Source organism: Perognathus longimembris, chromosome 6 (assembly GCF_023159225.1).
Source record: "Perognathus longimembris pacificus isolate PPM17 chromosome 6, ASM2315922v1, whole genome shotgun sequence".
Lineage (NCBI taxonomy): Eukaryota > Metazoa > Chordata > Mammalia > Rodentia > Heteromyidae > Perognathus > Perognathus longimembris.
This window is the reverse complement of record NC_063166.1, coordinates 3,383,706-3,411,669: the sequence shown is the minus strand read 5'-3', so window position 1 is coordinate 3,411,669 and position 27,964 is coordinate 3,383,706. Positions and strand designations below refer to the sequence as shown.

Below are 27,964 nucleotides of genomic sequence, written 5' to 3'. Positions count from 1 at the left end.
TACCTGCAAGTCTGAAAGTCCCCTGCTCCAGTGTGAAGGACTATCACTCCAATTTCTGTTAGCCCAACTCAAAAGCATACAATATCTAGGTTTTACATGAAAGGAAATTTAGGTGAGCCCAATAATAGGTCTAGGACATTTATATACACTGTGTGTATGTCACTTTACTGAGGTATAATTGTCACGTAAAAAGCTGTACATATTTAATGTCTGAGGCTGAATGAAGACATAAACTATCACTACCTTCAAAGACCTAGACATAATCTATCTACCATGGTCTGAAGTTTGCTTCTGTTTTATCGTTACTATTTGTGCTATTATTCTTTACTTCTGCTGCTATTTTCTGTGGTCAAGACACGGAAAACAATTCTAAAAACAAGACAGTATTTTTGGCACTGTATGGTCCAGTGAATCTCCAGAGCATATATATCTGATACAATTAAAACTCTGTACCTTTGAATATGACCCCTCGACATCCCCTAGCCCTGCTCCTATTTCCTAGAAATAATAATTCTTGTGCTCCTGGGTGTGACCGTTGTGGATTCTACACAAGTAACTCAGAGTTGTGCACACTTGTTCTTCTGTGTCTGTCCTTTTACGTGTAGCATCACGTCTTACTTCAGGTCAAGCCATGTTTCATAGATACATGATTTCTCAGTATGTTCAAGGCTATCACAATCAAGGATTTGGGGTCCTTGGTGGTTATTTCTAAATGCTTTGTTCTCCTGTTGCTCTGAGGAATGCATTGCTGCAGTTTCGATTCGGAGTGCGTCTAATGTGCTAACTACCCTGGCCATGTGAACATTTCACTGTTGTCGATTCTTCGATTCCATGAATATGGGACGCCTTTCTACTTACATTTTCTTCTTGCTTATTTCTTATTCTAGTTTTCCCCTCTTAATTTCTCTGTTTCTCTTTACAACCTTTCCTGTACCTCAAATACATACTTTACTCATACGCTGTATAGGAAATGATCGCCATAATTCCAATGAAATTGTACAAACAGGTGCAGTACCACACTTCAAAATTTCAGAAATGAAGGTGAGTAAAACACAGGTGTGTGTCCTGGTGGGCGGCTCTGCCCCTCTCGTGCTCACACTGAATAAATACATCCCCAGCCATTGCCAGCAACTGCCTTCTTGTTGCCACATTTGACTGCCCTGCCTCCCTCGTGGTTGGTTGCCGGAACAATCTCCAGCAACCACACCGTGTGACAGACTGCTGCCCCCACGGCTCCAGCTGCAACGCTTTCGGTCATCTCCAAGGCTTTTTCCTCTCACAGGAAACCATCAGACCCAGTGCGAGCACTTCCTCAGCTGGACTGAGAATTGCCGTCAAGAAGAGCCACCTCAGTTACCTTCTGTGGCAGAAAATACGCTTTTGTCTGAAGTTATTGAGACATGGAATTATTTTGTAACAAAGTTGAGTAATACACAGGTTTAAACTGACCTCTGGTGTTTTTAATGAACCAGAATCCCACAGAAGATATATTGTGTTACATTATAGAAAGAAAATGCCTCTTGGTAAGTTATATAATTTCATTTACTCTTTTCTTGAAATCAGTCCATTAAAATATTAAGTCATATTTTAGTTATTAGCTGGCTAAAAGTGAGATTTCATTACCCCAAAGAATGCAAAGTCTGGAAATGTTACCAACTCACTCTCTACAAAAATATATGACCCATGCCCATAATACAAATGTTTTGTTGCATTTGATATACATGCATTCAGATTCTTATATTTGGAGGGAATGCCCATGTTTTTCTCATTTCACACTCTTTTCATGTTACGAATTTATTTGGAATTAAAATATACTTACATAGAAATTATACACACACACACACACACACACACACACACACACACTCAGAATGAGAAATGGAAATGATTTTGCCATTCATTAAATGAGGAAAAACCCTGTAAAACAACTCCCTCTATTTTTATATGAATGCATACATTGTCAATAGGATTAAGTGCTTCCTATGAGGTACAAAGCACTTTTTTAGATATGTATTTGAGGGGTGTAGTCTCACCTCAATAAGCCAGGTAGCTTCTCCTTTTACGAGAGGGAGATGTTTTCATGAATCAAAGGGACATGAGATTGCTTGTTTGATACTAATTGCTTTGCTCACTTTTGGATGCGCCTATGTCATTGCACTGACATTCTTATGCCATTATCTCAGAGATGGCACACAACGATATGTTCATAAACATCTGTGACCCATAGCAAGACAGTAACTGATTATTGATTGAGTCCCGAAGAGCACCTCACCAGAAGCTGCCTAAAAGTCCCTCCCTTGGCAAGAGATCCGATCTTCTTCTCCGTACTTCACGCTCTCTTCTAAAGCAACTCTCCCCCATTCCTGTCACTTCCCAAGTCACACCTGCTCCTGCCCCTTCTCACCGGACACCAGGGCTCATCAGCGGAGGGCACCCTCGGAGGGCTTCTGTGTGTCCTCGGATCGGAAGGATTAACTAGATCACGTGACGTTCAGTTGTGTGGGTATCAGCTGGCTTTTATTATCCTCTAATTAAATCTCATCTCCCTCGGAGTCAAGTATCTCCTTCAGGGCCCTGATCCTGGCCCTCCACGCTGAGTTCCCCGACACCAGGCACACGGTCCGTGGCTCAGCAAGTATTGGCTGCATGTAATTGAATTGCGTTAGATGGGTAGGAAATAACAAAGACTGGAGTCAGGCTTCATTTATTTGGAATTGAAACACAAATTCTCGGAGTCGCTAATCCAGTCCTCGTCGCCGTGCCGTTTGGGACCACTTGCATGAGAAATATCCACCCTGGAGTTGCTCACGCCGTTCCTGAGTTGGGCACAGACTCCCAGCAGAAGAAGGATTTAGGAATTTTGCCGCTCGCGTGTCATCAGTGTCAGAGGCCTGCGCGGCGCTCATTGACGTTACGAAAGGTTTTGCCATCAGGTTGCATCTATAATAATAACGTGGAAGTTTCAAATGTCCGTCGATCATTAAATAGCCGCTATGTGATTCTCATTGAGAAGGCTCTCTCCTGAAGTTTATTTTTGCGGACTTAATAACAGCGAGAAGTCATTGATTCTGAACACCGGAGAAGAATTTCTGCCTCTGCTGTGGAGTAGAATCTAGCCGGACATGATTCTGGTCTTGCTGTCACGGGGCCTGCACTCCTGTCAGAAACCCATCGTTCTGCCGTTGTGTCATGCTTATAACAGTGCCGCGCATTCATGCTGAACCCCGAAATAAAAAGCTCCCTCCTAGAAAGGACGCTGCATTGTGGCACTTAGTTTTGGAACTGCATCTACATAACACATATGACATGATTTTTTAACAACACACATGGATGTAATGAGATGATTATATTTGGGAAGAAAAAAACAAAAACCGAATCTACTTGTCTCCTGGATGCTACTTTGTGGTGAGAGCAGCTACTCAGCAAGCTTTCATTATAGAGGTCGATGCTATTGGCTGGAGTCCTCCTGACAGCCGCTGGCTTCTACTTCCTACCTGACTACTGCTCAGAGAGCCTTGACCCCCTCTATTCACATCTCTTCATATCTCTTCATACCTGCCCCCTTCCTCTCCTATCTTTTATTTTTATACCAACTCAAAGTCGGAAAATAATGATAAACCCTGCCTTGCAATTGTTCATTTAAGAGGATGCTTAAGAAGCCAAGAAACTGTTCGCGCTTGAGTCCAGAACTCTTCCGCCTATAGGCTTTTGAAGTTGTCGATTCACAGGCGAGATTGAAGGAGATTTCTTTTTTTTTTTTTTTCTTTTTTAAGTATGGTAGATGACTTTATTTGCCTTTCCGGGTCTTGATCTTCCTCAGCTAGAATTCCAGCTCCTTGCCTTCTAGGACATAGCCATCTGCTCGGCCACACTGGCCTGGTCTGGATGCAATGCAGGTAAGAAGCTTCCCCTGATGCAACTGCTCCTCTAAAAGACTGCGGATTTGGGCATTCTTTTTCCTTTCACCGTATTTCTTCTGAATTTTCTTGGATCTCTTCTTGTTTAAAATCTCTTCCTCTTCAGGAGTTAGCTTGGCCCCCTTCTTGCAGCCAAGGGGCCGTGCATAGTGGGATTCGTACCACAGTCAGTACGGTGTGCTGTCAATGAGCACAATGCAGTTCTTCACTAGGGTCTTGGTGTGGACCAGCTCGTTATTGGATGCATTGTAGACAACATCAATGATCCTTGTTTTACGAGTACAACACTCAGAGCCCCAGGAAAAGTTGCCCACATCCAGCCTCAGAGCATGATATTTCTTGTTGCCACCTCAAACTCGGACTGTGTGTATGCGACGGGGGCCAATCTTAGTGTTGGCGACGGGGCGTCCCAGCTCATCCTTCCGCTTCTTGTGGTAGGGCTTCCTCTTGCCCCGGTCTTGCCGCGCTTGTGCCAGTTGTCCCGAGAAGATGCCCATCGCTCAGCGCTGGCTAGAAAGAGCGAGGATGCGATTTCTAATAGTGGCCATCGACAGCCAAGCTCCTCTCAGCAAACTCTGGACCACTGAGCAAATAAAGGGAGGGTCCCCGGGACGGAGCAGGAGCACTCCAGTCCTGCTGCCTTCTTTGCTCTCTGGCCATTGACGTCTTGACTGAGGTCAGGTAGGCCTGTCCTGAGCACTGGGCACCGGGCCATGTCAGGCAGCATTCTTGATCCCTACTCCATGGATGCCGGAGCACTTCCTCAGTTGAGATGACAACAATTGTCTCCAGACATCGGAGGAAGCAAAAATCCCACTGGTTGGGGCGCCCGTGCTCTGGGGAAGGAACGGACGGACGGCTTATCTCAGTTTCTCCTGCGAGCCTATCTGAGGAGGAGTCACAGGACTTGAGCAAGTCAGTTCCCTCGTTGGGCAGAGATTCTGCTTCTTAGGAAGAGTTTAGCTGATGTGGAAAGCAGCACAAAGACACTGTGGGAATGGATGACACTTGTTTGCTAGGAGAAGACGCGGCTGGTCTCAGCAGAGGTTGGCTCTTCTGGGAGTATGTCAGCCCAGGAAGAATATTCATCGAAACAGCGAGGGATCAGGAAAGAGGACCATGTAACGGGCAGGGGTCCAGAGTGTTCTAGCCGCACACTTGGTGTCTGATATGTTAGACAGAGAGCAACCTTAGGATTCTCTGCTACATGCTCCTGGCTTTCAAACCACGCAGAGACATCCTAGCCACCAGTTTCACTCAAAATGGTACCCTCAGGACACATTTGAAGCTACTCACGGGGACCACTTGAGGCAGGCTCTACCCACCCATGTGCACACAGGGGCAGCTACTTCACCTCGCTAGATCTACATACATGTGCATATCTGAAAACGGGGTTCTTTTCAGTATCTCCAAGTGCTTTTCTTTTCTACTCAAGTACAGTTACTCTGTTACTGCTAGCTAACATGGGTGCGTGATTATGCTGCCATTCACGTCACCGGAAGTAACATGATAATATGAGCAATATCCTTCTTGTACAGTGAAAAATATATTCTAATGAAGCAGATTAAGGCTACTTACAACATATGCCTCCTTGGGCCCAGGAGGACGAGGGAGGAAATGATCTACTTGGATATGAGAAATGAAGTAGCCAGGGCATTGAAATCCGTAACTCACCATGGTTAATGAATCTTCCTCTCCCTAGCCCAAGACCCCAGGCAAAAGATAGGCATTGGTACCTATTAAATAAGAGCTAGGAGAAAAGGAATTACAGTCAAAACCCTCTTAAGACATTTTCAAAGGAGCAGCCATTAAAACTCCTAAACCAGGAAATCTTCCTCGAAGAGAAATGGAAAAATCACAGGTACGGTGCCATGCAAATGCGGCCATTTAATAAATACCATTGGATGAAGAGAATGATAAAAATAAATGAATGCTAGAGGGCGAAGTGGAAAGCCAGAACCTTTTAAGGAGAGTTTTCTGTCTGGTCTTCCCCTTTATTCTTACTGAGTTTGTGCTCTTGGAAATGTCACGTGACTCAAAGGTGGAGAGAGCCTTCATGGGTTGATTATTTTTTTGGCACTTCACATTTAGGATTTTGTTGTCAGCGTAACCTTATGGGTATCAGGGGCATGCTTCCTGCCTTCGATAGGAGGGACCACTGCGTTCATAGTCAGGTGTATTTTCATCATCTATGGCTCTTCTACTGATGGACGGCAGCCTCGCTGCTTCTCTGTGAAATAGCAATGAAGACAAGCAGAGAGAAGGAAGCAGCAACAGATGATGTCCTGAGAGGAAAACCAATGCTTCCAGAGCAAATACTACAGTGACCTCAAAGCCTATCTCAAGAAAATCTGGCCTTGGTAGGATTTGTTGGAAGACCCTGACTACGCCCTCATTGCTGCTCAAAAGCAGCCACATTTCTTATGAGCTCATCTCCCTTGAAATACTCTGCCAGAGGGAGGCAAGTAGACACCAACACCAAAGCAACCACTGCCCCAGGATCGTTCGTTTAATACAATAGAGTCCTTATCATATTATTTTGGATGACCATTTTAGTCAATATCTGTACACTATATACCACAGATCAATAGGCTTCTGCATTTCTTTGCTACCTACTTTATGTGTTTCAGATTTTGTCCTTATAGCCTCCCACCTCAAGCTACCAGTTTCTGTACTTCGTAGGATAAATTCTGTGCTGTAACACTCAGCTCCTGAATCTCAGCGGTTATTAGAACATTTTTTTTCCCAAGGATATCCCATCTGGCTTTTTGTCAGTGACCTACTTCCAATAACTGACTCAGATACACAGTCTCCTTACACGTGTTCGCAATGACCTTTTCAACGTGTGGTTTCTTAATTTTTTTCCGGATACCGAACCAAGTCAGATGATGGAGCATGGGAGATTGGGGAGAGAGTGTGTTACATCTGAAAACCCCTCTCTCCCCTTCAGCCCACATTCCATTTGCTGCTTCTCAGTCAATCTGTGCCCTTTCTTCGAGTTCTGGTTATATTTGCGATTTGGGTAGTGGTTATTCCACACGATGACTATACCTTTCTGAGTGCTCCATCTCCTAATCTATAAGATCTGCCCCGATGTCACTTTACATGGCAAACAGGACTTTGTAGGTGCTGTTAAAGGAAGACTCTTGGGTCGGAAGGACTAGTCTGGATTATCTCCGGGGGAGTGAGGTCATCGCTAAGGTCTTACTTTGAGGGAGTCACATGGTTGAGGATCAGCTAATGGGATGAGGCTCTCTGGAGAGGAACAGTGGAGCCATGAGCCCCGGAATACAAGTCTCCTTCACACACAAACGGCGCGAGCAAAGAACTGTCTCCTCTCCTAGATCCCTGGAAAAAATGCAGCTCTGTCAACACGTAACATTTGTACTAGAAAGTTCTGTCCACTCATGGTAATACACTTGCATTGGAGACATTGACCTTCATTATTCGTTACAGAAGCCAGAGAAAATTTACATGCACAGGGATGCTGAATTTGCAAAAGAAAAGTTTCATTGTGTGTATATTTAAACATAATGACATATATTTGACTTCAGTGAAAATGCACAGTAAGAAAATGATGGAATGGGGAGGTTATCACTGGATTGGGCAAAAAAAAAGTCAATTATAACCAAATTAAGAGCAGTTTGGATGGAGGGTGCTGGAGAGGGGTACCTGATTATAGACACTTGGAAAGCAAAAAGGAGGTAGCAGAATGGGTACTGGCGTAGTCTTTGAAAGATCAGTTCTGGAAAGGAGAAAGTTATATGCAACTTGCAAATGGAGAGTGCATTGGTGCTGCACTTTGAAGGAAAGAGTTCTGTTCAGATATATAGAGCCTTGAGCAACACTTTTTAGGGAAAAGGAAAGAAACTAGTGAATTTACAAAAGAAAATGCCCCAAATAAGAAAAGGATGGGATTAGCATAATCCCTTTTCTTTTCCTAGAGGAAAAGAGAGCATTCATCGAACATTAGCAGATCTAGTCAGGAAAAACTAGGGTAGATTGGGGGGATTGAAAATTCCTCTGCTTCATTAGAATGGGAGACCCTAGAGCAAGCTCTTCTGTTAATGTTGCGTCATTTGGTTATTGCATGGAGAAGCATGCTATACCACATGGTGGTTTATAACAAATTCACTAATGTTGGTAGATCAGCTGGGTGAATCTTCCTGTTGTGGTTGGTTGGCTGATGTTGGTTCCATGGATCTATGATGGTCCCTCAGGACTTCTTGTCTTTAGCTCGTGAGTACTTCCAACACAGCTTGTCTCACGAAAGTGGAAGGACTTCAAGAAAACAAACAAAGGTTGACAAGGCATCTTGGAGCCTAGGTTTGTGACTGAATTCTGCATCCTTTTCTTCATCCTTTTCGTCCAAGTAAGTTACAAGACAAGTTCAACCCAAATAAAAACAGTCACATTGCAAGAGGCCTAGAACAATCAGACGTGTGTGTGTGCGCGTGTCTGTGTGTGTGCGTGTGTGTCCTAGAGCTTGAACTCAGGGCCTAGGTGCTCTCCCTGAGCTTTTGTGTTCAAGTCTAGTGCTCTACCACTAGAGCCTCTGCTTCACTTCTCGTGTATGTGTGTGTGTGTGTGTGTTTAATTGGAGATAAGGTTGTTTCCTGGACTTTCTTACTTTGGCTGGCTTTGAACCGCAATCCTCAGATCTCAGCCTCCTGAGTAGCTAGGATGACAGGCATGAATCAGTGGTGCCCAACTCAGTTCAAGACATTTTTGCAATCAGTATCTTAAAATACTCTTCAGAATTTGCTATAGCAAAACATAGGCTTTGAGGTATATGCTCTGTGTGGATGTAACTCTAACCCTGCTGCTGCCTGATAGTCAGGTTTCCAGGAGCTGATTTCTTGGCTACGGTGTCCTCATGATTTAGAGTTACAGGCAGGGGAGTAATTAACTGTCTGCAGTGTCCAGGAAACTATCAGCTCAATATTCTGTGAGATCAGGCCTTCCAACCTCTCCCTGTTTTAGGATGAGGAATTTCTACGCATTAGTAGAGGAGATAAGTAAAAAGAAAAAAAATCACAATATCCAATCTTTGATTTATCAGGAGATAATTTTGAATATGTCACTAAACAGATTCCAGGTCTGCCTAAGTGTGGATGAGATATTAGCTTTTCTCTTACTGAGATACCATAGTTCAGATAGATAGGCTGCATTATAACTCAATGTTTTAGACATACTAAAATGCACCACAACAATCTAGCACGAATGCACGAAGAACGTATCACAGACTGTCTTTTAGATTAGAATGTTCCTGCCTCCTCTCTACCTTCTCACTTTATATAATTTTTCCTCTGGATAGGATATACCCCATATTGATATTCAATACAGATACTGAGCATGCAATTTATTATGTCAAACTGAAAAATGCCTCTGGTAATGCAGCTTTTTATAGCTGTGGTTTTCTCCAGCTCAAATTGCTTTGAGTATCTGTGTGTCGGCAGAAAGTTTGAAGTAGGATGGATACAGAAACCATGAGTGGACAAAAGACACCTTTAGAAACCACAAACCAGCAACCAAAAAGCCTTTTAGCTGTAAGTCAGCAGACTTTTATGTCAAGCTTGGCTGACTAATTATTGCTTATAATTTGCATTAGGATTAATTAACTAATTAGAGAGGAATGTCTGAAGGCAAAGTTATGGCTCTGCTTGTCAAGCTGAGGACTTTAATTATTCTGATATTTTTAATTATAATCAGCCGCCGAATGAGGATTACATTGTCAGCTACTATGGCTGAAACTAGGCTGAACACAGGGGCTGGAAGAATGAAGGAGGTTTGTTGCTGTGCCTCCCTCCTACTAGCCACAGAAATTTATGGTCTGGCCACCATCAAAAGGCAGACTTCTGACAGCCATAATCTTTAAAACGAGATGCAGCGCTGTGTGGATCACAGTCATTCAGGTTGGTTTGCTCTGTGAGACTGAAGTCCAGGCCTCTCTCTCTCAGCTTTGGGTCCACTTTTTGTGGCGTCTGCCATGACATCTCATGAGCTCATCACGCTGATGGGTGGGCCTTCACCAACACGACAGACAGGCTCGCGTGAGGCCTGAGGATGGAATCTTGTATCTCTGTGTAGACTGTCTGGTGCACTTGGACCTGCGTGGCTTCCATTTCCTCTGAAGGGGAGACTAAGGGGTATTGGCTTGTGTATCTGCTTTTGGCATCCAAAAGAAAGTTGTTCAATACATATGCTTACCCCATTGTGCTTTTATCAGTAAAAATTGACTAATTGAATTTGACGTATTGGTGTATAGTACATAAAAACGAGCACACAGATGTAAAACAGCTAATTTGACAAGCAACCCGGGAATTTCATGCCAGAATATCAGGCATGAAAATCAAACCCCGTATCCTCGACATGACTTTTCAACACCGGTCAGAAACTGCCGGGAAAATAGTACATCCGATGAGTCACCCCCAAATGAAACATGACAACTTGTTTCTTGTGATGATTGACTGAAGAGCTGGAAACTTCAGAATCCGCAGCAGATAATTACAACAAAGAAACTCTGAGTTGAAGTGATGTTAAAGGTTCCGAATGACTTGCAAACTGGCAAAGGCCTGCAGATTGAGTGTCAAGGCCCTCACTACACAAATGTTGTGCTGATTTCTTTTCTTTTTTAAACATGCCCAGGAGTGAATTCACAGATTCTCAATCACACAGACACTCTGTGAGAATCAGCAGTGTTTTCCCGGAGAATGTGGCTTTTGGAAGGAGGGCAGTCATTTAGCCCTTCATTATTGCTAAAAATGGCCTGCGTTTAGCAAGTCTCGATGTCCACCTTTGTGCAGAGGGAGACAAACGAGAATGTGGCTGTCATAAAACCACAGACTCCTGTGACCCCAAGGGGACCTTGGGGATGGCAACCGTCCGGGTAGGGTTTGGAGCAGGGTCCCGATTTTTTATTTACTTACAAACATTCCCGTGGTCACGACGTTCTGCTGAGTGCTATTTGAGGTTCTCTGGGCTTCCCAGAAGCACTCGTATTACAAAGGCTGGGAGGTTAAAGGTTGGCAATGATGCCCTGGCCCGGGAGGCCAGGCTCTGAACCGCTCACGTGGTGTCCCTTGGGTCCTGGGTGAGTTCTCTGTGTCCTCCTCTGTCCACCACCAGGAGGAAAGCGATGGTCGCCCTGTGGGCCCTGCTCTCTCCACTGTCTGCGTGTGCTTCTTGGGGGACTCAGTCGTCTCCCGGTGCGCTCTGGGATCCGCGCGAGAACGAGGGCGGATGGGAAGCACGCGAGCCGTTCTGCACCTCTCTCCCCCAGACTTGAGAGGAAGAAGTTCTCTGGGGCTCTCACCACTTGGATCAGATGGTCTGTGTCCTGCTGACCCAGCACAAATCTTGGAGGAGGCATTGAATGGTGATAGAGTTTAAGTACTGGGTGATATGTATTTCACTGATATTCCCAGGAGCCTTCTCTTATCTGCTCCTGTTTAGTGTGGGAAATATTTTCATTTCCATTTTGAAGATGAGGAAATGGGACAAGCAGATGATGGTAAGTTACTCACACACCTGTGGTGTGAAGTTGAAGGACCCGGAAGTCAGGATGAGCTATTTTCCCAATATAATATTCAAAGAACTAAAAATGTACACGAAAGCCTGGTACTTGGACTCACGAGTGTCATCCTAGCTACTCAGGATGCTGAGATCTGAGGATCCCAGATTCAAGGTCTCCCTGGGTAGACAAATCTAAGAGATTCTTCCCAATCCACTGGCAAAAGCCAGAAGTGGAAGCATGGTTCAAGTGGTGAAAAAAGCCAAGGGAGAGCACGAAGCCCTGAGTTCAAGCCTCAATATGGGCAAGGAAAAAAAAAAAGTAAGAAAACGTGTAAAAATCAATCTCAAGCTGAGATGCAGATAGGATCCATTCCTCTGTTCACGCCACATGCCTTACCTCTCCTAATCCTGGCCTCCCCCCCGCCCCCCACTCCCCCCCCCAACAGAAATAGACAGGCGCTTAATGGCTCTCCGGCCTAGGAAGCCCGCTGGCCCTTGGTGGCACTGCCCGCATGGGGCTGAGCCAGGCAGGAGCGAAGGCAGTCGCCATCCCAAAGGCGCTGGGTGCAGCTGCAGCTTCTTTCAGGTGTTTGCCATTCGGGGTTCGCTTTACAAATAACCCGTCAAGCGCCACCGGAAGCAGCGCCCTCCATAGCGGGGCCGGCTGGGTGTTCTTCACTAGACAGCATCTGGGGGTGTACTTGAAGGAACCGTCTGTGAAAACAAACAAAACAACAAACCATGTGCCTGTTGGGCTCCGGCACATCATGCGAGTCTCACCAGCTCGCTCTCTCCTCTTCTTTAGACCCCCCCGCCTGCCCCCCCCCGCTCTTTCTCTTCCTCTTCAGCCTACATAAAGGACATAACAGAACAATGGTTCTCTGAACCTTAATGTTCAGAATACCGGATAACTCACAAAGCAGATCTCGCAACTCTTGAATAAAACTCTAGGCATAAAAATTCTACCCCTTTATGGGCCCGCTTTTGGAACCATTTGAAGCAGATCATGTCTAACCAGAGGTTGAGAATTTAAGTGTCAGGAGGGTGACTCAGGGTCCCATGGCAGGAAGCCTGCGACTGCACCTCAAGTCACACACTTGGGGGGGAGAGAGGGAGCAGGCTGGCCTTCTGCCGTTCCTAACGATGTCAGGACAGCCGGCTCTCCAATGCCAGAGGACGATCTCTCCACACTTCCTAAGGAGTCTTCCTTCACAGTCCACCTCCTGCACCCTTGGTCTCCTGCTGGACCCTCATTCAAAAGAAAGTGAAGAAAGGAGATAAAGAGGCCGGGATAAAGTTCAAGGAGGGAGAGGAGAAAGACTCCACGTTTTCCTTTTGGGTATCTGAAGCATGGTTGCTTGAATTTCTAATCTAGACATGGCACTCACCTCTCCACATTCCCTCACTTGATAAGATGACTCCTTGACACAGAGTCTGGGACACCGAGCAATCTCCTAGAAGGACAGATGCTCAAAGTTGGGGCAGAACTATCCAGCAAGCCAGTTTGCTGCACGGCAAATAGTGCACAGCTGGCTTGCAAAGCTCTGTGGAACTCGAGGTGGGAAGGGAAGGGAAGAGCGAGAGGACCGCTCTGGAGAGGCAGAGGTCTTGTCAACATGGGGTGACAGTGAATGGGTGAGGGCGGGTGGAGGATTTGCTGTGCGTCGTGAGGGAACATTTAAGACCTCACATTGTTGCATCCTCACTGTGAGAGACGGTGCCTGGACATGCCCAAGTTCTCCTCTGTTTTCTCTCCTCACCTGAATCCTGGAGAAGAAGGAAGGGAGAGGAAGGAGGGGAGGAACCAGCAGAGACGATGAGTGTACGCCTTGGTTCACCATCACAGCACAGAGCTGCGAAGGGGCACCCCTCCCCAGGCAGCGAGCCACGCGGAGCGGACGAGCTCTGCCCGGCCAGGGAAGGCGGCCGATACTCGCGGGCAAGCTTGAAGAGACAGCCCCAGCCCAGGAGATTTGCACAGGCAGACGGAAGCGTCCTCGCGGTCTGGGATCGCACCCGGGCTTCGCCACTCTCCTGGAAACAGGCTGACTCAGGCCCCACCGCTAAATCAAAGAATAATGTTTACTCAGAACTGATGTCCTTGTTTAAAAAAGTTCATGTTTTAAGCTTTCTGCCTTCTAGCAACACATTGCTAATCTAATTAGAGCTTTCCAACCCCAGTTGGCGGACAGGCAGGGCCTACGGTGCACGGGCCGCTCACCCGACAGGACGGGACGGGCCCCGGGCACTTTCCCCTCTCCGCCTCAGCTCAGGAAGTTCGGCTCTCCCCTCCCCATCGCCTAAGGTGCTCTTCTCGTTCTTCTAAGCCAGCCACCGGGCACGCTGCAGCCCTTTGCACTCCCTAGAATTCCCTAGAAAGTTCACTTGCACGGCAGGTCTCCCTGCAGAGACATTTTCAGAGCACTTCCGGACACGGTGCAGCGGCTGGCGATGCATTTGCAATGCAAGGGGTTTCGCTCAGCACCCGGAGCTTGCGTTTCCCCAAGGGGAGATCCTGCCCCCCCCCCCCCCCCCCCGACCCCCAGCTCCAGCCTCAGCAAGTTAGTGTGTTGAAACGGCTTTTTTTTTTTTGCCCCTTCTCCCATTCCCAAGTTGTAGCCGGTCAGTTGCTATGGAAGGCTGGAGAGAAGAGTTTATGTAAGGAAGTTTAAGATGAAAGTGGATCTAATTAGAAATAACCTCACTCTTATCTTAGCTGGCTTTTGATCATTAATGATCTAGGAAGGAGGGAGCCCCTATGAGTGTGATTAAAAAAATACCATGAAATAAAAATATAAACACCTAGCGAGTTTGGTTCCAACACCTTGAATCATCGGGGTACTCGGCATATGGAATGGCGACGCTTCCTTCCTCCTTATGGAGAGGCCCACAGAGGTAAGATCCCGGGGAGCAAGACGGCGAACGCCTCCGCCTCTTCTCGACCCCGCTCCCTGCCTTTGTAAGCTTGAAGAATCCACATTTGGTGTCTGCAGCCCACGACATGCAGGGGCCTAGTTAGGCCCAGTGAGATTCCATCTCTGGATCTCAGCAGGCAATTCTGCTGATCTCCAAGGGCTAAATAGCCTTGACACCTGCCCAGGCCCAAAGGGGCATCCGGCCCCTGTTTACAACCGAATCTGGTACCTTTGATAAGACAAGCCCATAAGTCAGCCAGTTCTCCTGAGGGTCAAAACCTGGGGCTTCGAAACCATAATGAAAATGGTGACAGTGTGGTCAATCATTGGAGAAGACCAGTGCCAGCCAACCAAACAAAACCAACATATATCAGAGGGAATCCAGCCTGGTTTTCTTCAAGCTTATACTCAAGCATATTCATCTTGAGTGAGTTTCTCGACATATATACTGACTTTATTAATTTTCTCATGGTTGGCTTGTGTCAAATTCTATTATGTCTTTTTATGAAGAAAATAGAAAGAAAGCCATGACCCTGTTTCCTACCCCAAAACGGGGTGGTGAGCAGTACCAACATCTTGAGGACCGTGTGCTGAGTTGCACCATGCTTTCATTGTAACTCAGAATCCGGCCATCACCCGGTTGAAGTCTAGAGAAGACCCTGTCTAACACAATGTGTCCAGTGTTCTTACAGACTCACACAGACAAACATGGAAAAATGGATTGGAAAACCTACAGCACGGTGTCAGCTCTCAACTTCCCACATATGGCTTCCTTACCTGTTAATCTAGGCTTCAATGCTCCTGTGTTTGCCAAGACTTCCTACAGACCCCGTCTCTGACACATTCGCGTGAGGGTGGTGTGTGCATGACCCCCCAACACAGAAGAACAGTTCACCCCACTCCTCATTCCAACTTTCCTTCAGCTCCCACGAGGTTCTTCCCATCTAGGATGGAAATGGATTGTTTAAGTCTATCCCCTGAGGAACGGTTCCGCGTTCTTGCTTGGTCCGGGATGATTTCTGCTGCTCAGGAACAGAGTTGGTGAGGCAGCTTTCTGATGCGTACACGTGTTCTCCATTTCTGAGTCACAAGAAGCATGACGTTGACAAGCAGGGCTCTAGTGTGGTGGCATCTGTAGATTCTCCTAGAGGTATCAAGTTCAGTACTCTAGGTGCAGTACTGACTAGGCACACAGACTTCAGGTTCAGCACTGATTTCCTCACCTGCCAACTGCTTACCTTTACCTTTGCGTAAGTAACTTCATGGCTCTGAACATCGTGTGAAGATCATGAGTGCAATTACAAGTCATTTGTGAGGATGAAATAATTACACATTACACACCTAACCCAGTGCTCAATACTAAGTAAATGAGCAACAGAGGTTAATTACGGTGCTGAGCCACCCTGAAGGACCACCTACAGGGTTGTTATAGAAAATGAATATGAAAATACAAGTGAAAGAAAGCCTTCCGGACCGACATTGGTCCATGCCTGTAGATTGCATGCATGCGTGTGTGCATGCGCACGCATATGTGTGTGTGTGTGTGTGTGTGTGTGTATGTTGGAATTAAAAGATAAGATCCATATTCACTCAATTCATGGATTTTAATTAATGAATAAAATAAACTGTCTTTCTAGTCACTCTCCGGATGCCAGTGTGAGATTCACTTTTAAATGCCCTTCTCATTTCCATTTGCCATTCCTTTGTTCTGACACACTCTGCCTAGATGGGCATGTCTAGATTTGGTCAAGAGTCAAAGCTTTGTCTGTAGTTTATCTTCTGATCGCTCGGGTTATTCCAGGAGACTACAGACCACCCCGAGACTACAATAATTTTGGCAAAGTTCAGCATCCTCTAGAGATGAACATACAGGTACCAGAATCTAAGTCTATTGATGCATAAATATAGAAACAGGCAGAAAGCCAGCATTATAGCTGGTGATCCATCAACTTGAGCCATAGAACAACAGGGCTGAGAGATGTTTCTTGGGCAGAGCCCAGAAACTTCTAAGACAAACTTTGATATAACTTTGGATATAGGCATTTCTTTGCACACAAAATTAAATCTTCCACAGCACAGTATTCTTCATGTAGAAATTTCACATGCAATACTCGGTCACAGAGTGCGGAGGGACAGACAAGGCAAAGACTAATTCTGACTTTGCCATTGGGAAGAAATGTCAGAGCCATTATGTGATTGAGTTAGTGACAGCCTTGAACAGGAAATGGAACCACCACGGCACTGGAGAAAGGGCGGTGTTGGAAGGAACGAAGACTCTATTGCAGGAATGATTGAGAAAGAGATAGAGAAGGCTGCCTTTCCTCTTTGGGATTAAGTTTCCCCATAAAATCAGGGCTTTGGACAGTGTTGTCTGTATAGTGCCCTGGTGTCCACCTGCAGTGTGTTTTCCTGACTCCCAGCCCCTTTTCCCTAACTCACTTCCCCTTGGCTCCCCTTCCAGTGGCGAATTCTTCCTGTGTCTACGCTCCTGCCAATGGTAGCCAATATTGCCATTCGGTGAAATGGTTTTCACACTTTTATTTCCATCACAGCTAGCTCTGGGACTTGAAAAAGTACATGACAAATAACATTTTGTAATGTCAGGAGACCTTGGATGAGGCAGAGAGAGAAAGGGAAAGAGGAGAGAGAGTGTGTGCTTTAATAAAGGAGAAGTGATCATTTGTCTGATAGTAGAAATGCCAGTAGATAAGTATAATTTCTAATCATATCCCTTCAACAATCATATTTGAGGAGAAGGGAAAAGGTGGGGAACTCCAATAAACTACAACTCGAATTCTTTCACCGTTTTTTTTTCCTATTCTTTTTCCATTTTTAAATGATTCTCTTTCATTTCTTCCTGGCTTTTTTCTTGAAGCTCTGCCTAAAGAAGTGTGTGGGAACATCTTTTCCTTCCTTTTTCCTCCATCCTTTAATGTAACTTGTAAACACCTTGTTTTGTTTTTGTCTACTCATTCTTTCCAGCGAGGAAAGAAAACCCTTTTGGGAAGAGACTTTTAGAAATGCAGCTATCCTAAGCTTTTGCATTCTCCAGCAAATTTGTAATGTGTCGCAAATCACATGCTTGTTTCTCTTCTGCCTTTCCATGTCCAATCATGTTCACTGATATTCCACACAAAAAAAAGGAATCATGAAGACATATGGTGTGGTATTCTTTGCTCAGCAACATGTGTTAGATTGCGTTGCCATTTGAAATCTGTGAACTATCTCAGTCAGAGACTTCATAAAAATTCTCTAGATAGTCTATTGGTAAAAAAAAAAAAGTTGAAATTAATGATGATATTGAAGAAAGACCTTTTGCCTCCAAAACAGCTCAGAGCCTACACTGAGCTATAAACTATTGACTTACATTGTGCACGTTGAGCTACAATGCACTGAACTCTGATCTCTACCAACAGATTAACCCTAATTAGCTCCACAAGTGTGTCTCATGCTGCAGACTCTAAGAAAATCCACAGTACTGAATCTTAAAACATCAAAATAATCTCAATCAAAAGAGACTTTTATAAAAAAAAATTTATACAGAACTTCAGTATATAAAATAGGAAACAACCGTGTTGTTCTCCAAGGTGAGAAAAACAAATCTACCCAGAAAGAGAGGGAGGACTTCAAGCAGAACTACTAGAATAATTTGATTCTTTTTTCAAGGCAGTTTAATTTTGCCCGTGTGATGTAGCCATTCTGACTGAGATTAGTCTTTCTCAATTAGACTATATGTTCTAGTTTAAGATCATGAATCTTAATTTCCCTGGCTAATAGTTGATATGACAACCAAGAGATCAAGTAGGGTTTTTACTTTCATAATATCCTCCTGTGCATCAAGTTTCTTGTGTACAAATCAGTTGACAGAGTATTATCTCAATATTGACACTCAATTATTATACATTCAAGCCCCATATTTGAATATGTATTCACCCTTCAAAGGTGTCAAGATAGCCCTCTTGGGGCTAAAATTCAAACATTTCAAATAGAGACTCAACTCTTGAAATTTGAAATATATATCAAAAGAGAAAGGAAGAGACTGAAAGAGAGGGAAAAGAAACAGAGAGATAGAAGGAAAGAAGGAAAGGAAAAGAAGAAGGAAGGAAGGGGGGTAAGATAAGCTAGCTCAGCAGAAAGAACGTACTTGATTGACTTCTTTGAACCTTGCTCTTTTCATAGTCTACATGTTTACCTTCTTCTTGCTTAGGGATAAAGCTAACTGAACTGGGTTTCTATTGTGAATCAAGCTAGGTTTAGAGAGGTACATCTATGAAATCTTTAACTTTATGGAAAGTGTCTGGAAAGTCATTGAGAATGATCTCTATCACTTTATTTGGAGACTTTTCTAAGACCCATTAGACAAAATTACACAGACTCTATAGCAAATATTTTATCTCTTTCAAGAAACTGGCAGTTTTTCTTTTTCTTTTCTCTGATACAAAGTCTAGAATCTGTTCCATATGTCAAAAGCTATTTGAGAACTCATACTACTTGTGTATTTGTATTTTCTCCTGCCCCTCAGGTCAGCCATGGTAATTCAGTTCTTACTGCTATTTCTTCATATTCTGAATTAGCTTTTCTTCTTATAAAGTCATGGGTAGAAGACTCCTTAGAAGAGAATTAAGGGGAAGGAGTAAATATCTAACTTGAGAATGGGGAAGGAGAACTTGAGTGAAGTATCTACTACAGAAAGAGAGTTTGTTCTGTGTGGGGCTCTGTGTGGGGCTGCCCCCCCCCCCCGCCCCAGGGCTGTCCCATGCTCGATTACTCTGTGCCCGATTTGCCGTACGATTCACTCCAAGCACTGGCGGTTGGTAAACGAGGCACCTTGAACACGAGTTTTGCTCTGGGAAGGCGTCTTTCCCTCGTATCCATCTCCCCAGTCGTGATCACACACTTGGTTTAGCTTCGCAGAAATGCCGGTTTCTTCCTCTGAGCAATATAAAGACTACCTATGACTTTTTAGACTCCTCAAATGATAGTGTAGGGAACCGCGGGGGTGGAAGCAGAGCACAAGACAGAAGCCGAGATGGGAAACCTTGAGCGCTGGTCTTTCCACTCTTCCTCCTCTTCTAGGGTCCTGCCTAGAAATAGAGTAGTGTGAAGCCGACAAGCAAAGACTCCAGAGCCAACTGGACTTCAAAACCCTGCTGAGCCTTGGCTAGCTACTCAGGGAAATTTTAACCTTCCTGTGGTGTAAGCATAGCGATCACTCATTTAGGAGGCCTATTAAGGAATTAGTGTGGATACAGCACCTTGGACAGTTACTGTGATATAAGCTAAACTCAGTGAGCGCCTATGAATGTGTAGAAAGAGACTTCAGGGAGAACATGGGACACTGGATTCTTTCTCACGCATGCAGGGAGAATTAGATGCCAACATCTATAAGACCATATCATCAATGATATGGAATAAACTAAAAAAATATTAAAAATACATAGAATAAACAAAAAAAAAACAATCCCAGCCCCTCAAGCTGTCATTTTGGCATACAAGTCAAGGGAGACACTGAGCGTGAAGCCGTTCGGCTGGCCTGTGCCCAAGTCCATTGTGGGGGAACGAGCATGAAGAGCAGGGAGAACAAGGGGGAGAAGCAGCCGAAGTCACGCACAAGGGTGATTGTTGTGGCTTTGGAGTTGGAGAGAAGCCACCATGTTGATTTGGCCTCTCCTGTCTGTGATGCGACATGAGCCATAGGACCTGTCACCTCAGTCCTTCTCTCTCCCTTTCATCCTCAGAAAGGGTAGTGTTTAAGCAGGGAAGGTGGCCGGTCAGAGGAGGCCACGGATGTGTGAGCGTATTACCAACAGCCTGTCCACACACGAGACTTGAGAGGCTACCCGGATTCCGAAGTGTGGGCGTTGTCTGCCCTGCTCTCCACGCGATGTCCCTCCTCCTGCCCTCCTGCCCCCATCCCGGGAATAAGTTCATCACCAGCATCCCAGAAGTCAACAGCCAGCCCCCTTCATCAAAACAATTGACCAAGCCAGGCGCTGGTGGCTACTCAGCCACCCTCTACTCAGCTACTCAGGAGCCTGAGATCTGAGAACTGCAATTCAAAACCAGCCTGACCTGGAAAGCCCAGGAGACTCTTTTCCAATGAACCAGAAAAAAAAGCCGGAAGTAGAGCTTTGGCTCCAATGGTAGAGCACTAGAAGGCCCAGGCTCTGAGTCCAAGCCAGGACTGGCACCAAACAAGCAAACAAATACCCTCAACACTATTTACTAGAGTCACATTGGATCGCAATTCACTGGACTCCCACCAGAATTAATAAAATTACCTTTAGAATATTATTTTCTATACGAGGAGAGTATTTCATAGGAATTCCATGAGAATATTTCATAGGAATTTAAAACTACTGAGGTTCAAGTCTTCAAATCAGCTTTGCTGTAGCTACTGCAACTAAGGGGAAGTCTAAGAGATATGGCTGAAATAAACCATCAATTATTTTCCCAGCTGTTTCACTTATATTGATTAATTTAGACCCTATCGATCCAAATTATCACCATTTAACAGACATATAAACCAAACACAGCAGCATTAAGGATCTTATATATGCATGTACTGGTGATTTGTTGGTGGCAGGATTCAAACCCAGGTACTGGGAAATTTGGACCCAAGAGGGTATGACTTGTCTAAAGGAAATATCTACCAAACTCACCCCTCTTTCCCTTAGAGCGCTTTGAGAGACAGTGTAGGAGTAAATTCAAGCCAGCTCTGGAGTGTCCAAAAACTCATGTGTGATCAAACCCAGACCTTTTCCTTCTGAGGGTAAGATTTCCAGTTGAATGATCTCCCCTAACCATCACGCAACCTTTGGAAATGACTACAAAATAAGGAAACCATGCTCAGGCAAGTTAATTAAATAGTGAAGCCAGCCAGCTAGGACCCGTGTCCAGCGAATTCCAAACCAGAGGCTCTAAGAACATATATGGTTTCTAGCTGTGTTCCAGGCCCGGCATGGATGAGGATCTCCGGGTCAGGGCTGGGCAGGCAATGTAAATAGTGCACCTGGACAAAGGTGATGGGGGGGTGGGGGGCAGGGCTGGGGTTCATGCGCCCAGACAAAACGAGTTATGGCTCCTTTTCCAGCTGCCTTCTCTCGCCTTCCAAGGATCTGAGTGATATCATCATAGGATTACGGTGTTAAGATCCCGAAACCACCCCACCTACCCTCTGCCTCCAGGCCATGGTGCCTTTAAACCAAGCAATTAAAGATCTTAAAAGGAGGAATTGCCAAATCATTTAAGAGCACCGGTGACAGAGGCTCCCTGGTCTCCCCGTGATCGATCTTTTTAGATGATTACGTCCAAATTAATTTTCAAGCTCTCATTGGGTTCCTACACTGTGCCCTTTGTCAATGGGTGTGATAGTTTGGAATGTCACCCATGGCTTTCCCTTAGATTTCTCGCAGTGTTCCTGGATCACAAAGAGGAGTACAATTTCAATTTTTTTTTTCAAGCAATGAAATACTCTGGGAATCCGTGTCCGTTTTCTTCTTCTGCCTCAGTTAGCAATCACCCCGGTGATGGGAAGAGGCTCCCCGGATCCGAATCTTTTCTGCGGAGCAAGGGAATGTCCCCCGGCCGCATCCTGGTTGCTTAGCAGCCCTGAGGAGTACAGAGTCTACGGGGCAAAGGAGTGGTCCTGGAAGGGACTGGTCTGTGGAGGTGGTCAGGAGGGGAGGAAGGCCCCGCACTGGCTGCTAAAGCTGGAGAGGAGAGCCTTGTTCTGAGAAGACACACTCCAGGAGAGCGGTGTGTCCAGAGCGGATGCCATTTGCTGACAGGACCGGGCGAGGCTCCAGCTGAGTGCACCTTCTCAGAGAAGAGGGGCGCACACCACCCGCCACCCCACATTTTGGGGTTAGAGCAGGCGTCGCATTAGAAAGAAGCCGGGTGCCGTGGTGCACGCCTGTCACTGTAGCTGCGCAGAAAGCCCAGAGCAAGAACATCAGGGTTCAAAGCCACCCCGGGCAGAGAAGTCACAAGTGCCCAGCCCTACCGGGGAAAGCTGGGCCTGGCGGCGCAACCCTGCCGTCCCAGCTCCGTTGGAAAATGCAAATAGAAGGCTCGAAGTCCAGATCAGCCGGGGGGGTGGGGGACGGGACGGGGGGAAGGGTGAAACTCGCCCCGAAGCATCACCCGTGTACCCCAAGGCTGGTGGCGCACACCTGCGTCCCCCCGACCCAGGAGGCAGAGATCTGGAGGACGTTGGTTCAAAGCCAGTCTTGGAAGAAGATAACCCCTAACACTCCATCTTCAAAATAACCAGTAGAAGGTCGGGCTGGAGGCATAGCTCAAGTGGTGGAGCACCAGTAGAGCCCACTAAGAAGCAGGCAGGAGGCCCTGAGTTCAAGACTCAGTACTGTGAGGAGAAAAAGAAGAAGACAACAGAGAAAGAAAGAAGCTGAAGAGACGATGTGAGAAAGGGATTCCATATCCCGGGCTTTCATCTCGGTGCCGTCCACAGAGAGCAACTATAAACCTCCAGGAGACAAGGCGTGTGGAGGGGATTCTTACGTGTCAGCTCACATCAGCCAAGGGTGTGCCCACATAGGCACTGCACATCGCTTCTGAGTGTGTCTGTGGGGATAGTTCTGAAGAGATTAACAGAGTACAGCAGACGGCTTCTCCGTGTTCAGTGCCATCCAGTGGACTTAGGGCCTGAACAAAGCGAGACACTGGACCAAGTCACCCTCTTCTCTTGAGGTGGGATGTCCACTGGTTCCTCAGTGAGTCTTACGCCATCAGCTCCCTGGATGCGTGATCTGGAATGGTACGCCTGCCTTTCCTGGTTCTTTTACTTGCAGTTGGCAAGCGTGAGGCCTTCTCAGACCCTGTCATCCCATTACTCAGTCTGATAACAAATCCCGTTTTTATACATTGCTCTCTATTCTATTAATTCTGTATCTCTAGAGAACTCTGAATAATATACTGACCCTTTGGTTGACTGATTCCCCCCCCCCCCCCCCGAAAGATTGTGTAACTTGCTTCTGGTCACCTTGTAAGCGATTGGACTCAAGGACTAAGACTTGTGGTTATGTCCGCATGTGGAGTAACATGTACTATGCAGACATTTTACGAAAAAGTACAGTCAGGATCACGTAGATTTAAGGACTCCAGAAGTGGAGTAAGATAATAGAGCTTCGAGGTAGGCAGGGGGAGAAAGGAAGCAAGAGTCCTAATGACAAGTGTCACAATAATCCATCTGGGAGACATTCGGAGGAGGCCTCTTGCTTATGGGTAAGGCTAGAGGTGGCTAAATCAAGATGCGTGGGAGGCAAAGCTTGGAGATAGCTGACTCCACTGAGGCCAAGAGGAAGAGTGAGATGCTTGCTGGTGCAGGGGCGGAGGGGGCGTTCTGGGATGAGGGGCGGAGGGGGCATTCTCGGTTCTCGGATGAGGGGCATCTGAGGTGAAATGGATGTCCTCGAATGCTCACATCTAGAAAGACACTGGTGCGGGACCTTGGTATAAAAGCAGAACGAAAGGGGATTATTAGAAAAGAACAATAAATGACACGTTAAGAAAACAGAAAGTCTTCCCTGGAGAGAGAGAGAGAGAGAGAGAGAGAGAGAGAGAGAGAGAGAGAGAGAGGATACTCCCATGAGATAAGCAAGGCAAGAAAAGTGTAGACTACAAACAGAAGAAAGGAGAAGTAGAGCATTGTGCATAGAATTCAAAGGGCCTCGGCTGCTGGAGGGAGGGAGGGAGGGGAGGGAGGGAGGGAGGGAGGGAGGGAGGGAGGGAGGGAGAGAGGGAGGGAGGGAGGGAGGGAGGGAGGGAGGGAGGGAGGGGAGGGAGGGAGGGAGGGAGGGAGCCGGTGGGTGGATGGTCAGGAATTGAAGTGACAATGGAAAACCTATCGGAATGGATACAGAAAAATCCAGCTGAGTGTTATTTTTCTCTTGAGCCATTTCAGAGATCTGTTTCCTTCTGCTGTTTCTTTAGGCGAACAGTACAACTGCGACTTCCTAGGATTTTGTTGTCCTCGTCATTGACGATGGTGATTTTATTTATTTATTTTTATTCTTTCATTCCATGTTACGTTTGTAAGAGAAAAGATCTCCTTCAGACCCTGTTCTGGTTATAAATAAATGTCCGAAAGCCATACCCCCCCCCCCCCCATCCATTTCCACGGTGTGTTAATGGAGCAGCTAGCTAGTTGGAACACTCCATGGTGTTGGAGGAGGGTGGATGTGGGCGGGGGGGGGGGGGGTAGCTGGACTCACTGGTGGCCCACAGCCATATTATCATCGGCTCACCACGACAAAGAGAACACAAAGGGGAGAGAGGGCTCCTCTGGGAGCAGGAGCCCTGTGATGACTGAACGCAGCTTCTGTCTCCCGCTCTGCCTACACAGTCACGAGAGGCTGTAGATAAACTTCGGCTCATTCCCAAACACCAGGACGCTGGGTTGCATCAATAAGCCACAGCCAAATGTGACATCTAGGTCAGGAAGACATCTTCTGCAAGGCAGATGGGAAGGGAGCTCACGGGGCCTGCTCTTGTCCTCTAGGCAAAGGCCTGTGGGCCAGGCGTGGGTCCCCGGAAATCAATGTCCTGAGCCGGTGGCTGGGGCAGGAAAGGGCAACCACAGGGCCTGGCTATTTGATCTCTCTCTCTTTCTCTCTCTCTCTCTCTCTCTCTCTCTCTCTCTCTCTTTCTCTCTCTCTCTCTCTGTCCCTCTCCCTCTCCTTTCTCCTTTCACCTTTCCAATGCACTGCCTGCCCAGCCACACCGAGACAGGCCACGCAGTCCGTTTGAAATGAGTACAGATTTAATTATCAACACCGGGGTGTCAACTCTTCCCTTGATATTCATTTCACGGAGAAGCAGGAATGATGGAAAATCACAGGGGCTGTTGCTCTGCAGCCCTTCTGCTCCACCCCCATGTCCACAACACCTCTGACACACACACACACTCACACACACACACACACTCACACGCTCATGCACCCACAACCTTTGCTGCCCTGTATGTCTTCATGCATGCAGCCACATAGACAGGGATGGGAAATAAACCTCAAAAAAAAAAATACTAATCGTTTTCTAGTGTTCCTAGTCAGAGGAGAAATTTCTTGCACTTTTTGCCCACGTAAACACAAAATTATCCTTCTGCAAGTTGAGGTGGCAGCAGTTCCTCCACACAGTTCTGTTTTGCAGATAACAGGATTAGCTTGGATGTGGGGTAATACGTTGGTGAATCCCCCCTGGCCATTTCTCAATACTGAGAGCACTAATCCTTTATGCTTTGATGTCTTCTAGTTTCCATCAGGTGCAACAGGACTATTTGTCCTGGGGCAGCGAGCTCTCTTATAAGATCTCAGAGTGTCCTCATTAGCTGCGCCTATTTACCAAGCCAGCCTGTTGAACCCAATTTATAGTTTATGTGATTAATTCCCAAAGTACAGCAAACCCTAGCTCTGAGGCTCTCTATTACGGGACTGCATCGCCTCGAAGGGCAAACACAAGCTTCAGCTCTTCGGCTACAGGACTGCTTCATATATAATACGTTAAGAATTGTACTCTTGACAACACATTAAACATCTTTCTATACACTTCTTTTATGACACACAGCTCATAAAGAAGGGAATGATCCACACTGGACTGGAAAGTGATAAGTATAGAAGGGAGTCATTCAGGTTTCTTTTTCTCTTTTTCTTTTCTTTCTTTCTTTTTTTGGCTTTAAATTTTTTATTTTGGCTGAAATAACTGCCCAGCACTAGTAGCAATGAGTAGGTAACAGTGACTTGGGCCAGTTAATGTTACTCTTCTTTAAACTCTTTATCGCCTGAATTATACATTTAAAAAGGCTTAAGACAGCACAAACCCATGGGCTCCTTTTCATCTTTAGCTCATCAGCTTGGAAGATAAAAGGCGTGTGTGTGTGTGTGTGTGTGTGTGTGTGTGTGTGTGTGTTACTGGCATCTATAGTAGAGTCTAGAAACACCCCCTGGGGACCCTGCAGGTCGTGGTCTACGACAACAAAACATTTTCCAGCTCCAAGTCTCCGTAGTGCTGATGTTGAGAAATGCTTCTACCTTTGAAAGACAAAAAGAAAGGAAGCGAAAGCCTTCGACATCACTGAGCTTACATTGTAACTGACCTCAAAGTTGAGAAAGGCTGACAAGTTGTTGATATCTGGCATCTACCTATCTCGGAGTTTGCAAAGAAAAGATTTCGGGAACTGATTGTGTTTCCAGTGAATGGGTTGCTCTCTCATCGCCTCTTGCTATCTACCATCTAAGTCGGTGCATAAGAGACCTAATGGGTGGGTGGGCAAAGAAAGCGCTGAGGTATGATTCAATACTTGACTTATCTGCTTTCTGGCAGACCAGAGAATGCACAGCATAGGTCACCTATTTTGAAATGAGCATCTTCAACACTGCCTGTGGGATCTGTTAGTCCACAGATTTGTGTTTTAGCATGTATTCCCTTTGTTTAATTCCTGGTTGACCTCCGCTTCTGTTCCATTGCTATACGAACAGAGAGCCGTAGACATTTGCCGCTGTGTGACTTGTCTAGTAATTCATCATCTCATGCCTTCCTACCTTTCCTTGGAGCCATTCCCAGAGGGTTATAATCATCCTTTGCAGCTGCATAGACTGAAGCAGTTGGGGGGGTGAAAACAGCATAAAAAAGAAAATAAAAGACTTTGGAGCTGGGGCACTGTTGCGAGCGGTAGTGGGGTTTGAACTGAGGGCCTCATGCTTGCAAGGCTGGCGTTCTGCCATGGGACCCGGTCTCTAGCCCGAGGCCCGTTTGCTTTCCAGATAGAATCTTATTTTCCACCTGACACGGAGCCACCATGCACCTGTGCTCGTTTCCTCATCTTTGCTGGAGTCCAGCCCTCTCCCCTCGACCCCCCCACCTCAGCCCATGGCGTTCAGCGTCCCTGTGTCGAGGTGGATTCAGGAAGCACTTGTGTCTTCTTCATCAGCCCTTATCTCAGCTTCCCACCTAGCCAGGAGAACAGGCAGGTGTCGTCGTGACTGGATGAGATCTCCGAGAAGGAAATCTCACCAACTCGCCCACCTGGGCTGCCCTCGAACCCTGATCTCCCCCCCTATCTGCTCTGGCAAACGGCAAGAATCTCCTCACCACAACCACGACAGGCTTCTCTGAGCAACCGTTTCTCTGCAGAATACGGCCTCTCGGGGGAAATGTGTTGGTTTTCGGATCTTGTTCTACGGACCTGCTCATACCGCTTCCTCCATAGAGGAACTCGAGAACGGAGTTCATCATTGTGCATTCTTACTCACCGGGCAGCTCACGAGAGCACTAGGTACCCTCAGTCCCCTTTCCAAATATACATACATACCATACATACATACATACATACATACATACATGATCTCTACACCACGAGAGATCCTCAGCAACGCTGGCCACTCTACCTGAGCGGCCAGGAAAGGCACCGCGTGGACACCTGACGCCTTCACTCTTCACATGACGGAGTGCGTACGTCTGCTGGGATCATGGCAGCCCGGCAGGTCCTTCCCAGGAACCACAGGCCATCGCCTCCTCTTTTGGAATCATGGCACCGAGAAAATGAAGGGCTCTTGCCTCTTGGATGGCGTAGCATAGGGCACCGTGTCATTTGGGGCTAGT

The 27,964-nt window shown here is 46.3% G+C and overlaps 1 pseudogene; it reads right to left on the bottom strand.

Moving 5' to 3' along the window:
- Positions 1–3,764: 3,764 nt before the first annotated feature.
- Positions 3,765–27,605, bottom strand: LOC125352448 (annotated as a pseudogene).
- Between the last annotated feature and the right edge of the window lie 359 nt (positions 27,606–27,964).